A 14,717-nucleotide genomic window follows, 5' to 3' on the forward strand; every position below is an offset into this window, starting at 1 on the left:
AAAAATCTAATGGATGTAATTTTGGCAATGGGAGAAAATATCTCACCATAATCAACACCCTCAACCTGAGAGTAGCCTTTTGTAACCAACCTTGCTTTTTACTTCTCAATGCTTCCATCTGAACCAATCTTTTTCTTGAAAACCCATTTGCAACCAACATGATTTCGTCCTTTAGGTAATGGTACAAGATCCCATGTATCATTATTTTTCAAAGTTGTCATTTCTTCTTCCATAGCAATCTTCCATAATTCTGCATCATTCATACCTGGTGCAGAAGCACATAGACATCAAGACATTGGAGGAGGTCCTGAGAGATATTTTAATCCATATGTTTGGATATGATATTCAATGTAATAAAATCAAATGTAATGCCTAAGGGCAAACAAAATTGTAAAATTTTCATTTAGTTATCATTTTAAGAGTCATGTGATGTGTTTTGTAAAGCCATGAAGTCATTTATTCAAAAGTGTAAAAGTTGTCAACTTGACAATAAAATGTTGTCAAGCAAAGTTGCAAAAATGCAACAAAAGTTGAAAAGGGGTTAAAAGTTGGTTGTGAGAGGTAGTTGTAAGGTCAAAACTGACCAAGAGTCTATAAAAATTCATTTTATGGTCGTTCCAAATCATAAAGGAAAGAAAGGAAAGAAAGGAGAACATTTTGATACATTTTGGTGTATTCTACTATTGCTATTTTGATTGGCTTTCCAGTTTTTATGTTGGTTCCAGGTCTTGCACGACCATGTATGACTTGGAAACCTTTGTAAATGTATAATGAATGGTTAGATATGTGAAATACCTTTCTTTTCCATTTTGTTTGGATTGATTATGTTTCTAAATGAAGAAGTTATGAAATTTTTGGTGAAAGTTGTTGATTGCAGATTTGAGGTTCTCTGAGAACAGTCATGTTGCAGCATATGGTACGGATTAATATGGAATTATTATGACCTCTAAATAGATTCATTGGATAGATATGTGAATCCTCTCTCATTTCCATTTTGTTTGAGTCATTTTTATTTAGATTTGTGGAAGTTATGAATATTTTGGTAAAAACTAGTTTTAAAAGGTCTTCAATGGAGTTGCAGGCAATGGTTTGACATTATCTCATGATTTAAGAATTGGAAAATTTAATGGATTACATATTATGAATCTATATTCATAAATATTTCATATGAAATTGGTTTGGTGTCATTTTGTTATGTTTTGTGAAAGATATTTGATGCCCTAGGCGGACTGGGCATGCACATGCTTTGTTTGGGAACAACAGTATTGAGTCTCGGTACAGAGGCCATAACTTTTAATATAACTATTGGATTCTCCTAAGTTTTGGATATGTGTTAAGAAGTATATTTATCTACATTTTCACCAAAGGGATCTTTGAAATAATATCTGGGTCAAAAGTTATGAATGACAGAATATAGGTCTATGACTGGGAACTTTAAAGATTGAAGTGTGAACCATGAATATGGGTTATTGCATTAAGTTGATATTAATGAATAGATGATTGAAAGAAGTTGTTATTTTGCCTCTAAAGAATGAGTTTAAATGGATATTGATATTTGAATATGCAGATAGGGAAGAAGTCTTTGTTCCCTCTGCATCAATACCTAATGACTCTTCTACAGTTTTTGGTTCATCCACATTAGTATTCAAAGAAAAAATACATCTCCAATCATCGGGTGAATACCTTTCAAGTGGTTGTCTATGTCTTGTAGAGCTTTGAACAAGCTGAGTTGGAGGTTCTTCCTCCTCTTCTGAAGATTCAGAGCTCGACAAGCTCTCCTCAACTTCTTGCCTATCTAGGGGTCTCGGTTCAACTCTTTCAGGTGTAGAAGGAAATTGAATCACATCTTCCTTTTTAGTTTGTTTAGGCTGCAATGTAACATAAGGAGACTTAATTTCTCTAAAAATAACACTTCTGCTATGAATTACCTTTAATGCAATAGGGTCCTAAAGCTTGTATCCCTTCACACCATAACTATACCCGATGAAGATACTGTTGGCTTGATGATGATTGTAATGAATGACTTCATGTGTTGTCATTGATGGAACATGTATACACACACATATGTTCACATTGTCTACCGGTATTACTTCTAAAGTTACTTGTATTGCAATATGTATTGGAAGTTGAGTTTATGATGGTTTAGAGAGTGTCAACCGGTACATGTAGACAACCAGTATATGCAGGAATGACTTGACACCAACTTGAAGATTCAACAGAGACCATCAAAAAAGAAATAGAGGACAATCAATTTACATGTTGATAATGGTTAACTCTAACCGGTATCGTGTTCCAAATGGTATTCATTGATTGTGTGTTGAGTTATCACCGGTTGTGATGAGTTACCCTAACCGAAAATTTTTGGCGGTAATTTGTGATGAGTTATGTTTGATTGTCCAGATACACTGCACCTAGGAAATTGTGATATGTTTTCTAAGCCGAAATGAAATCTAAATGTCTATATAATGACATTATGATGATCTATTTCATATGAGATAATTTGATGCAAAGATAGAAGTGTTAAGTTGTTGAAGACATTACAGAATATGTTGGTGATGCATTTTTGAATGTGCAGAAGAGGATATATTCAAGCAAGTTGTGCTACTTCTAGATCACACCACCTGTTATTTTCTAATCACTACTACAGTCAAATCCCCTAACCGGGTAAGCTTTAACAAGCTTCATTGTACAAATCCTTTAAGAAGGTGATCCATTAGTTTGGATTCTGAAATCATATACTAAGGTTACTCCTAACAAGGTACTACATTTAATAGGGTATAGCTCCTAACAGAGCTTTGGGATCTTTAACAGGATCCGCTCCTAGCAGAGCACTTTTGTAGACCTTACCAGTCAGTTACCTATTACTGCAGATAGTTAACTTGTGAGTCCCATCTCACCGTGGCTTTTCCCATTTGGGTTTTGCACATATAAACGTGTTATGGTGGGATGTTTTACTTATTGTGAATGCTTTAATATCATTTTGGATTGCATGCATAGTGTTTAGTAAACTTGTTAAGTATATCTACCAGTTAGTGTTTAAAGTAGTATTGTTTTTGATGTCACTGATTCACCCCCCCTCTCAGTGCTTTATAAGTCTATCAGATACATTTCACAACTTTGTTCTCCAACTTTGTCCGCTTCTCCTTTGGCACATGTGCATATGCCTTGCAAACAAAAACTCTAAGATGTCTCAATGAAGGCTTGCGACCCAACCATGCTTCCATAGGCATTTTATCAATAAGGGATAATGTAGGAGACCTGTTAATCAGGTAGCAAGCAGTGGCAACAACTCCAGCCCAATTTTTTTTTTCTAGACTAGCACCACTCAGCATACTCCTAACCTTTTCCACCAATGTCCTATTCATTCTTTCTGAATATACCATGAAGAATCGATATTTGTCTTATTTTTGTTAATGCCACATTATTTACAAAATCTATAAAAATCATTAGAGCAAAATTCACCACCATTATCAGACCTCAAAATTTAATTTTGTTTCCAATCTGCAACTCAACAATTGTTTTTAATTCTTTAAATCGACTGAAAACTTTAGATTTACTCTTTAGAAAATATATCCATGTCCTTCTACTAAAATAATCAATAAATGAAACATAATATGTGGATTTTCCAATCGAAGGAACATCTAAAAGACCAAACACATCAGAATGAATAAGATCCAAAACACCACAAGTTTTATGAGAAGTCGAGTAAAATTGAATGCGGTTTTGTTTTCCATAAATGCAATGCTAACAAAAATCAAAGTCAAGATTGCAATCATTCAAACTTTCAACAAGGTTTTTATTTTTCAAGGTCCTTAGACCCTTTTCTCCAATGCGACCAAGCCTCTAGTGCCATAACATAGTCTTCTTTGCAGGTAACTTTGTTTCAGAAGAAAGAGCACTCTTAGGTTCCCAAAACCCATTTCCATCTGTTAAAGGTGAAGTCCTCAAATCTTCCACAAATTTACTTTTTACAGAAGTGCTATTACACCCAACAATTTATGCGTCTAGCTTATACAAGGTGTCAAACTTAACACCTCTAGCAATTACCATAACACCCTTAATCATCTTATATCCTGCTTCAGAAAAGACTACCTGCACACCCACATCTATCAGTTTGCTCACATATAAAAAAATTTGTTTTAAACCAGGGATATGCAACACGCCCTTAATCCTTTTTATTCTACCATCAAAAAACTTGATTTTAACTTTACCTCGACCAAAAATGTCTAAATGTGAATCATCACCCAAGTACACCTTACCTTTATTAAATTCTTCATAATCAGAAAACCAATCTCTATTGGCAGTCATATGAAAATATGCACTTGATTCAATTAACCAGGCATCATTACCTGAAAAATCTGGCGCAGTGCCTCAGTCCCACCCTCCTCCGCTTGCTTGTAGGGTAGCAGTGCACCTACTACAAGAATCTGCAGAATCTGGTAGCAATCCTCATGCATCACTTTCATCTCGCCTGTACCCAAATGAAAGGTGTTCATATCACTGTGCCACCTCTCTGCCAATGCTGTCAATAAACCCTGGTTTATGATAAATCGAGGCATCTCTAACAAAGAGGTCAGACGACATCTATCAATAATATCTCTGTCTCCCTGTGTCAATCGTGGTATCAATGACCACGGTCTTGGAAATCACTCACGCGACTGTACTACTCCAAGACGCTCCTATAAAAAACAATGCAAGTCTAATATCAGTTCCCTCATCAACACATGGATATCAAAATCAAAATCATCTCAAAAACTTGGAAACTTTGAACAAATCTAAATCAAGTTTCACATCATATCAATCCATCAAATCATATCAACTTGTAATACAACTCAAGTTTTAAAATCATATCAACTTGTAACACAACTCAAGTTCCATATGAGCTTGTAACACAACTCAAGCTCCACAATTCATATCCAAAACTTGAAAACTTTGAACAAATTTAAATCAAGTTCCACATCATATCAAAATCACTTCAAATCTATATCAACTTGAAACATCACAAATCAAATCAAGTTATCTTAGAACTCATATTGGACACACTTATCACATCAATGACAACAAACACAAAGACTAGCAAAAATACACTTATCCCAGCAGACTTGACATCAACCTACAAACTTTTCTCTTTCACAAATCCCACTTTACCAACAAATTTTTCTATATGTGCTAAATCATCCTACCATGCGCCACTCGATCAACCCTATGCACTAGAAAAACCCTATGCGCTATCCTTTTCTTCAAATGCGCCCTCTAAAATACCCTCCGCGCTAAGAACCCCTATGCGCTAATCTATCCCCTCCACGTGCTATGCACTTAACCCTATGCATTAGGTCACACCTACGCGCTATCTTGACCTACCCATGCGACTCCCTAGAAGCCCTATGCGCTACCCATTTTGCCCTCTGTGCTACTTTGTACACCCAGTGCGCTAACGTAATCTGACGCGCTACCCTAACCTAACTATGCGCTAGCCTAAAATTTTTGGACGCTACCCTATTCGCTAAACCTTACGCGCTATGAAATTTTTCGTATGCGCTACCCTTTTGACCCGACGTGCTAAAACATAAAATCCGCACGAAAAATTCAAAAAATTACCCAAAACGACAAAATCAAAAATAAAAAAAGGGTCAAAAAGGTTGACTTACTGGTGGTCCATATGCAGCGGGCCTCTGATACCTCCGCACACACTCGAATCGATGAGTAGAATACGAAATCAACATGCTGACTTTTCTACAAATGTCACTATCTCCAAAGTCAACAAGCACAAATGAGACAAAAAGGAATTACTTTTTCCCTTTTATAGGGTAAATCAAAATTAGGATTCTGTGGAGGAACGCGAAAATCGCTCATGGTGTCTCATGCAAACCTACCCAACATCATTATCAGGAGATGAATCAAATTAACGCATTCCACATAGACCAAAATTTAAAATGCTACTATCCAAATAAAATCAAATTTTCAAAATTTTTGATTCATCTCCTGAGGGGGCATTATTAACATCATTTCTATCAAATTTGGGGCATCGAGTATCAAAACTGGGGCATGACATATCTCAAAATGACATAAAAATTGATCATAACTAAATCATGACGACACATCATTTTCTTTGAATCAACATGTGCACACGCATCACCTCAAAGAGGGGCAAAATGTAGATGTATAAAAATGACCGTATTCCTAAATGAATATTTAATGTTCATTTTATTCTCATTCATCTATTTAGTTAAATCTAATTTAATTAAATCACCCACATTCTTCTATTTAATTAAATAAATTATTGTATTTATTTAGTTAAATTCACTAGAACCCCTTTTTACCATTTAATGGGATAAATCATTTTATTCAATTAAATCCCTTCTCTATCCTTTAATTAAATTTACATTTAATTAAATAGTCTACCCCAATTGAATAAATCTAATTTATTTAAATCCCCAACTTGCAACCAAATTGAAATTAATTAACTTTATTTTAATTAAATTCTATTTTCCTCATCCACTTGCAAAATTCTACATCTCCCACTTATTCCTAATTTCTTCTAGAATTCATCTAATCCAAATCAATTAACCCTAAACTCATTCATTATCCCTTTTCTCTAAATTTGAGAAGGTCACTTCTCAAATTTGGAGTAAAGTCTTCAAAAGGCATTAAAGCCTTTATCCCCCAAATTTGGAAGGACTCTTACAAATTTGTCCCCAAAGTCTTTAAACCATTAATGGTTAACTAACTCTTAGTGGCATGGTTAGAGAAATTTTGACTAACTTAACCTCCATCTAACCCAAGGGTCTCATCAAGCATTTATTGCTTTGACCATGGTTATTCCTTTATCCTTTGCACAAGAGTTTACCTCTTGGGTAAAAGCTTTATTTGATGGATAACCTTAACCTAACCTTAATTCTTACCTCCTAAGGTAACCATGAGGTCTTCTCAAGCATTTAATGCTTCTTACATCTCCTCTCAACCAACCTTATGTTGCCAATTGTCATGATTTCATTGGTAAAAATTATAAACATGGATTGATCAACTTTCAAACTTGACCCTTGATTAACTCTTTCAATCTTGGCCATCCATTGCCCTATTTTTGCTATAAATAGAGCTTTCATTTCTCCATTTTAGCATCCATGCAAGCTCTTAGTATCACACTTATGCTCAATTTTAACACATCTAGTCTCTCTTTGCAATAGGAATCAGCCTAATAAACATTTTAGACTACTTCTTTTATCATTAGACTAAATCATATAACTAGTATATCATGTTAGGATAGTATTACTACTAATCTTGTCATCTTATAATCTAGTTTATTGCATTTGTAGAATCATGCATAGATAGGATGCATTCTCATGGTAAAATCAATCAAAAGCATCCCTCGTTCTTGCATTTGTCATCCCTAAACCACTTTGCTCAGTGATCTGAGAGCAAAGGCATTGGTTTGAGGGACTTTGTGTGATAGAGAATCATGGAACCAACCTTGGGAAGTTGAGTCATCCTTCATGACTCCATAGCTTGCACCAAGAAGTCATGTGGGTGTGTGGACAAGTCTCTTTGGGCTTCACTTTTCACATTTTAAGTTTCATTGACCTGCTTTTCCCGCATACATTTCTGGTGCCCACTGTGGGGATCTACCCCATTAATCAAATCGGTTTTCAAAAATTAACACTTTTGCAGGTACGCGGGAAACAGGAATCAACGCCTGGTGAGCATCCCTTAGTGCATTTGGTCAACATTCTAGCACATTCGGCACACTGTTTAGCGTGTGAGGGTTATACTCTAGTGTGTGAAGTCCTTAACTTAGCGCATCACCATCACTAAATCTTTTCCTGTAGGTCTCGGCGTGGAAGAAAAACAGAGCAGCGCATCTAGAGAACAACTTAGCGCATCACAGTTATACTGTAGCGCGTACAGTCTATTCCATAGCACATCACAGAGGGAAAACAAAAATAAAATTGTAACCGAACTTAAATTTAGACTTGTAGAAGTCCACAAAATCCAAGATTTTTCTAGCTCTCTGATTGATATTTTGCAGGATTTTGACAATTTCTTGCAGGTGGAGCTTAGTTTATTTGTAGAATTACAAGCAGTTTAAATTTTTACTAACTTAGTTAAGTTAGTTAAAATTTAGAGTCTTTTCAATTCTTGTTGGATAAAATTGAACACACCTTATTTTGGGCTGTAAAAAGAACCACAAAAACAAACTTTTTCTAGGAGAGAAATTTTTCACTTTGGGCTCTAAAAAGAACAAAACAATCTTTTATTTTTGCAAGCAAGGACTAAAAAGAACCTCACCATCCTTTGGTGCATAAAAAGATCAATTTTAGTTTTTTACAAGGAAAAAGAACCACACTTTAAATTTTGTTCACAATCAAAGAGGAAAGATCTTCCCCTTTTGATTGATTTCTTTTGTTGACCAAACATCAAAATTTTGTTTTGTTCACCAAGTTCTTTTCCTAGGTTAGAAAATCATTGCTTTGAAGGAAATAAAAGGAACACCATGTTTTTCGTGGAGCAACATCTCCATATAGATCTTAGAAAATCATTGACTTGAAAGGTAAAAAGAACCTTGTTTGCCTTGTCTCGAAAGTAGAAGGTATATGCCGTCCCCTTAATTGGGTGATCAAAAAGCCAAACTACTCTTACGCTTTCAGTCATACAACATTTAAATCCTTTAGCAGGTCTGCCTTCTCGAGGGGTTGAAAAACTCTTAAAGCCATTTTTGGTCGGTGTAAAGGGAACGACCTAAGTGGGAAATGACTTTGAAGCCAAGTATTCCAACCCACTATAATCAAATGTGGAAAGCGATAAAAGTCCTTTTCAACGGTTGCACGCAATGATTAGCCTTCCCTCAATATCCTTGAGATACGTAAAGCCTTTGTTCTAAAGGTTGGGAAGCCTCCTAAGGGAGTTTATCACTGACAGCCGAACATGAAGCTTGATTATGAACCTTAGCATAGAAACTTTGAGCCGAGTCAGTAAAGAAACATTTGTAATATCATAGTGCAAGGGTGGGGAAGAATCTGCCCCCAAGATTACTCACCATATATCTCCCAAGATAACTACTAAATTGTGAAGCAATTCACTTTGAGTTAATTTCTGGCAAAAGACAAAAAAATGGGTGCCCTCTAGGGGGTGACACCGCTATTTGAGCTGACGGAGTATTGAGACTAGTGGGCTATGATATTGCTTATGACCTTTGAATAAAGAGTCTGTTTGAAATGAATGTTGTATCTAAACCTGTTGAAACATTGGGAATTTGAACACATCCTCGCCAAACATACACTTATTGTTTAGATTAGGCAAAATGGTTGTCTCTTTGGTGCTGTGCTTTCATTGGTTACTTTAGAAAATCATCTATCAGCATTAAAAACTTAAGGCAAAACACCAAAAATTGCAGAAAACAATCAAGTCAAGCAGTTTAGCGCGTAAGAGCAACATCTTAGCGCATGGCAACCATATTTTAGCGCATCAAACCTTATCCTTAGGGAGTAAAGTATTAACAGCAATGCTTCTGATAGCTCTGATGCTTAATGTTAAGTACAGATGCCAAGCTAATAAGATGAGAGGGGGGGGTGAATCATACAAATTTAATCTTCCATAAAAACAACAGATTCAATCTCGGTAACATATACTTCAGTAATATAACCAAAACTGCTAAACATGCAAACTCAAAAACATTATAACACTCATAACACTAGATTTAATGTGGAAACCCAAATAGTGAAAAACCACTATGGGATTTCAGACCCACTAAGAAATATACTCTTCTAGAGTATGCTCGGTTAAAAGAAAATCCTGTTAAAGATTACAAACACATTGCTAGATGTGACTCGATTAAGGAATTTCCCTTAGATCTATTAGGATCTTCACCTTGTTAGAAGTGACCTTGTTAAAGGATTTCAAACACTCAATCAAAATGTCACCTTGCTAGAGGGTTTTACAAAAAAGACTGTTAAGTCCACTCGGTTAAGAGATTTCCTGTCACTTTACAAGATAATAGTAATAAAAATCTATCTGCAAGTTCACATCTAAAATGCTAAAGCAGATTCTTATTTGCTCAATACAATAGGACTAATCTTGTCCATCTGCTGGGCTCTATACTTTGTTATTCAAACAGGTCTTCAAGCTTCTGTGCTCAGTAATCACTATGTAGCATCCTTGTGCATACACTTGCCCGCATACATTGTTTATCAACAGTTCCTTATTTATAAACAATTCGCCAACCGCTTAATCTCCTTGATCACATTTCCCATGATCAATCATAGCCATCAGATCTTCAAACTTTGACCAGGTTTAATGTATCATTCGATCTGAAAACGTTTTACCTCACCTTGGAACTTGCATACATTTCTTGGAACTTGTGCTAGGGTATTGTGGTATAATCTGAGCTGTAGATCTTCCTGCTGATTTTCCTTTGCCATAGATTCTTTAACAAACTTCATTCACGACATACCAATCATTTAATCATAGCCAGCTCATCAGCTTCCTTCATTAAATAATGCTTTTATTCATTCAATGCATTCTGTTATTACTTGGTTGCAACTCGGTAAATGCTAAACTTCACTTAGTAGACATACCACCTTCATTAACCGATAGCGATAACCTTAGGGTTTACCGACTAGGTTCTTTGCTCGGTAACATATTATAGTATTAACCTTACAATCAATAACATATGTATGATATCGAACAATCTAAACATCATGATCTCATCATTGTCTAACTCGGTAATAGTTGCCCATTGAATACCTTATTCCTCCCCGTAATCATCATATTCTTTTTGTTTCTCTTACCGACATCTTTATACTCATCAAATCATACTTCTTAAGATATGGCAACATCATACTGAATTAGAAAATCAATTTCTTGATATCAATGACAAAATAATAATATTAAGACAGTAAATATCCTTGATCAGTTATATCCATAATCATCAACAACCTTCTCAATATCTTTATTGAAATGCCAACAATCTCCCCTTGTCTGTTATAATGCCAACAACTTCATTGAAATTTAAAATCAACAGTAACAGTTAGCGCGTTCTGAAAATAGCTTAGCGCGTGGAAGTCAACCTTTAGCACGTAGAGTATAAACATTAGCGCGTCAACGGCTCATATTAGCGCATGATACTTTGAAACCAAGGCTGAAACAAAATTAACTGTCAGTAACAGTTAGCGCGTAGAACGGGATAGCATAGTGCATGGGGTCTTTTCCTTAGCGCTTTGAGAAAATTTTGTAGCGCATAGAGTCTCTGTCTCAGCGCATGGTCAAAACCAGAAAAACAAGGGGCAAAACAAAGGTAAATTTGGAAAATTTTCATAACATTTTCAAAAACCTCCTTTCATCAGCCTGAACTTCGTCAAATCAAAATACCAAAAACAGAGTATCAAAAGCTATTTCCAAAGCAAGTTTCCCATCAAACAAAAGTTGTCTAGCATCTAAAATTGCTCACACGATAAACATATCTATTCTATCAAAATCAGGAAGCATCATCACAAGTGGCAAATAGGTCCTTTTTATCTCACAGATTCTTATCCCAAAACACACTTGTTTAAAACTCCAAGTTGTCAAATCAAGTTTCCATATCAGGAAAGCTCTATTCCATATCATTTGACGCACTTTGTCGTGAGGGGGCATCTAAACCTTCACTTTGATAAAGTAAAACTTAAGTTTCCAAAACAAGATAAACTGAATCCAAAACAACTCAAAGGAAACCATTGATCACTTGTGCATGACTAATCCTCATATTCTGAGAAGAAAGAATATTTATCGTAACACTAAGTTGAAGAAACAACAACCAAGTTCTTCAAAACTTGCCAAAAGAAATAAATTTTTATACATCAATCATCAAATCTTCGTATCTCATCGAACATTCCTTCATCATGTATGATTATATATTCAGTACAAATCAAACGAATTTGACAAGGAACCTTTGAAGACTAGAGCATTCTGTCAAAAATCCGCGTTCAGCCAACAAATAAATCATGGAGGAAAGATCAATCTAGCATTCTTTCCCGACGAGTGCATCACTTACAACATCCATCGATTTGAACCACCAACCCCTGAACAAAACATTGAAGAAGAGTTCATTCCTTTTGTCACAGAAAGCTTCTACTAGATGCCTATTGTTACTCGCTCTCAACAAAACAAACAAAGCGAAATGCAATCAGAATCCAACATGAATCGGAGATTATCAAATCCTTTCAAACATCCGAATCTAGAGGACGCTGAAATTTCTAAAGAACTTCTTCAAGAATGTCAAGAAAGTGCTTCATTTCAAAAACTTGTGGAAAGACTCATGGAAAATGACAAGGAAAAATACGTACTCATGCTCACAAGCAAAGGGGTTAAACTTCCTGAAGACTTTGACACAGACATGTTTAGAACAAAATCTCAACATTACGAATATCAAAAATGACAACGAGAAGGAGAAGCACGTGACCCTGAACAAGATATCCTTGAACAAAACATACTTGAACAAAATAAACCAGGACAAATCATCCTTGAGCAACACATCCCCGAGCAAAACATGTCGTTCCATACACCATTTCAACATAGGATTAATGCAAGGGAAGAAATCTGCCCTCGGCAAAATAATGCGCCTTTGATTGCCCTTACTCAACAAATGCAAATGTTACAAAGACAAATGCAAGACATGCAACAAGGGTACGGTATTCATTAAATGAAATTTGTCCTTATCCGTTTGACAGAAGATTGAACATAGTGCCTTTTCCTCCAAACTCAGACATTCCCAAATTTGACAAGTATGATGGGAAAAGAGATCCCTGTGATCATGTTCGAGAATTCTGCACCATGAGTCTTGAATTTGCTCATGATGACACTTATTTGATGAGGTTATTCCCAAGAAGCTTGGGAGGACAAACAATGGAATGGTTATCCAAAATCACACCTCCTATTAGATCATTTGATGAACTAGTCAACAAATTCATAACTCAATATTCCTATAACATTCAACATGCTATCACCATGCTAGACGTCTGTAACACCAAACAGAAAAACAATGAAACATTCATGGTATTCCTTCAACATTGGTGGCATATGGTTTCACGATATCCTTGAGATATCCCTGAAAAAGAGAAAATGGAAATCTTCATGGACAACTTGAATGGTGAGATGAGTTACAGGCTTAAACTCCAATTCATACCATCTTTCGCTAAATTGATTGAGAATGGCATTCAAGTAGAAGAAGCATGTGTCAAGAAAGGCACATTGAAATTCTTCAAAGAAGGAACAAGTTCATCAAATTACAATAACCAAAACAACAACAACTTGGAAAAATCCATATTCTAGACCAGAAATAAAAACAATGGAAACGAAGGAGGCAATGAATCACATGATCCAAAATCTAAGTAGCCCGTGCTCGCATTATCAGGAAATCCTCAAACTACAACGAATCCCAAAGGTACTAACCCAGACACTAACACCTACGCACCAAATACCGATCAAGGTCAACCCAACACCAATAATACCAACAATGCTCAAAACAATCACAAAAATCGAGGACCTAATAACAATTCACGAGGTAACACCAACAATTTTCAAAAACGTGTCTACACACCACTAGGACAATCACTGGAGTCAACATTCAAAGAACTCCTGGCAAACAAAATTATCTCTTTACCAACAATCAACAACTATGAACCACAAACCAAACCACCTTGGTGGAATGACTCGCACTTTTGTGATTTTTATCACAACAAAGGTCATCAAACAAATGATTGCATGAGATTGAAAAACATTGTTCAAGACATGATTGATAGAGATGATTTAATGGTGGATGGTCTCAAGACAAATGGTGACCATGGAGTCTTTAATAATCCTCTTCCAAACTACAACAAAGATGGAGCTTCAACCTCAAATGATACACATGGGGCTCATATCAATCACATCTACAATAACACCATCAATCATATATCAGCTGTAGACAATCATGTAAACTTCATCACAATCTGAGATCAACATGATCATGAATCTGTCAACGTAACAACCAGAGCTCAAAAATATGTCTTAAAGGGACATACGTCAACAACAAACACCGTACCCAAAATTCAATATGATCTAGTCAGCCAACTGCGCAAAAATCCTGCTCAAATATCTATAATGGAGTTGCTGAAACTTTCGCAAAAACACAAAGACATATTAGAACAAGTGCTATTAGAAATGAATGTACCTTAAGATCTGGATGCTGACAAATTCCAAGCCATGGTCGCTCATATGACAGGGCCTCATAATCTCACTTTTTCTAAGCACGATAATATCTCATTGAGTCATCCACATAATACTCCTCTCCATATTAAAGTCATAGTCTATAAACACCATGTAAAATGAGTATTAATAGATGGAGGAGCTAGACTTAATATATGTACCTTAAAACTTATCCGTGCATTAGGCTTCTCGGAGGAGTCTATTGATCCACATAAAAAGATTACTATAAAGGCATATGATGATGAGGAAAGATCCTCTAAAGGAACAGTGGTGTTGTCGATTCAAGTCAGACCGATACAAAGAGATACTATGTGCCAGGTCTTAGACATAGACCTCACATACAATATCTTATTAGGTCGACCCTGGATACATGAAATGCAAGCAATGCCTTCTACATATCACCAATGTGTCAAATTCCCCTATAATGGGCAAGAGCTTTCTATATCTGCCGATCACAATCCATTTCAACATTGCAATGCAATGGGGGTAGCCCAGGACAGTTT

The sequence above is a fragment of the Cryptomeria japonica genome, chromosome 5, assembly GCF_030272615.1.
Source record: "Cryptomeria japonica chromosome 5, Sugi_1.0, whole genome shotgun sequence".
In the NCBI taxonomy this organism is placed as follows: Eukaryota; Viridiplantae; Streptophyta; class Pinopsida; order Cupressales; family Cupressaceae; genus Cryptomeria; species Cryptomeria japonica.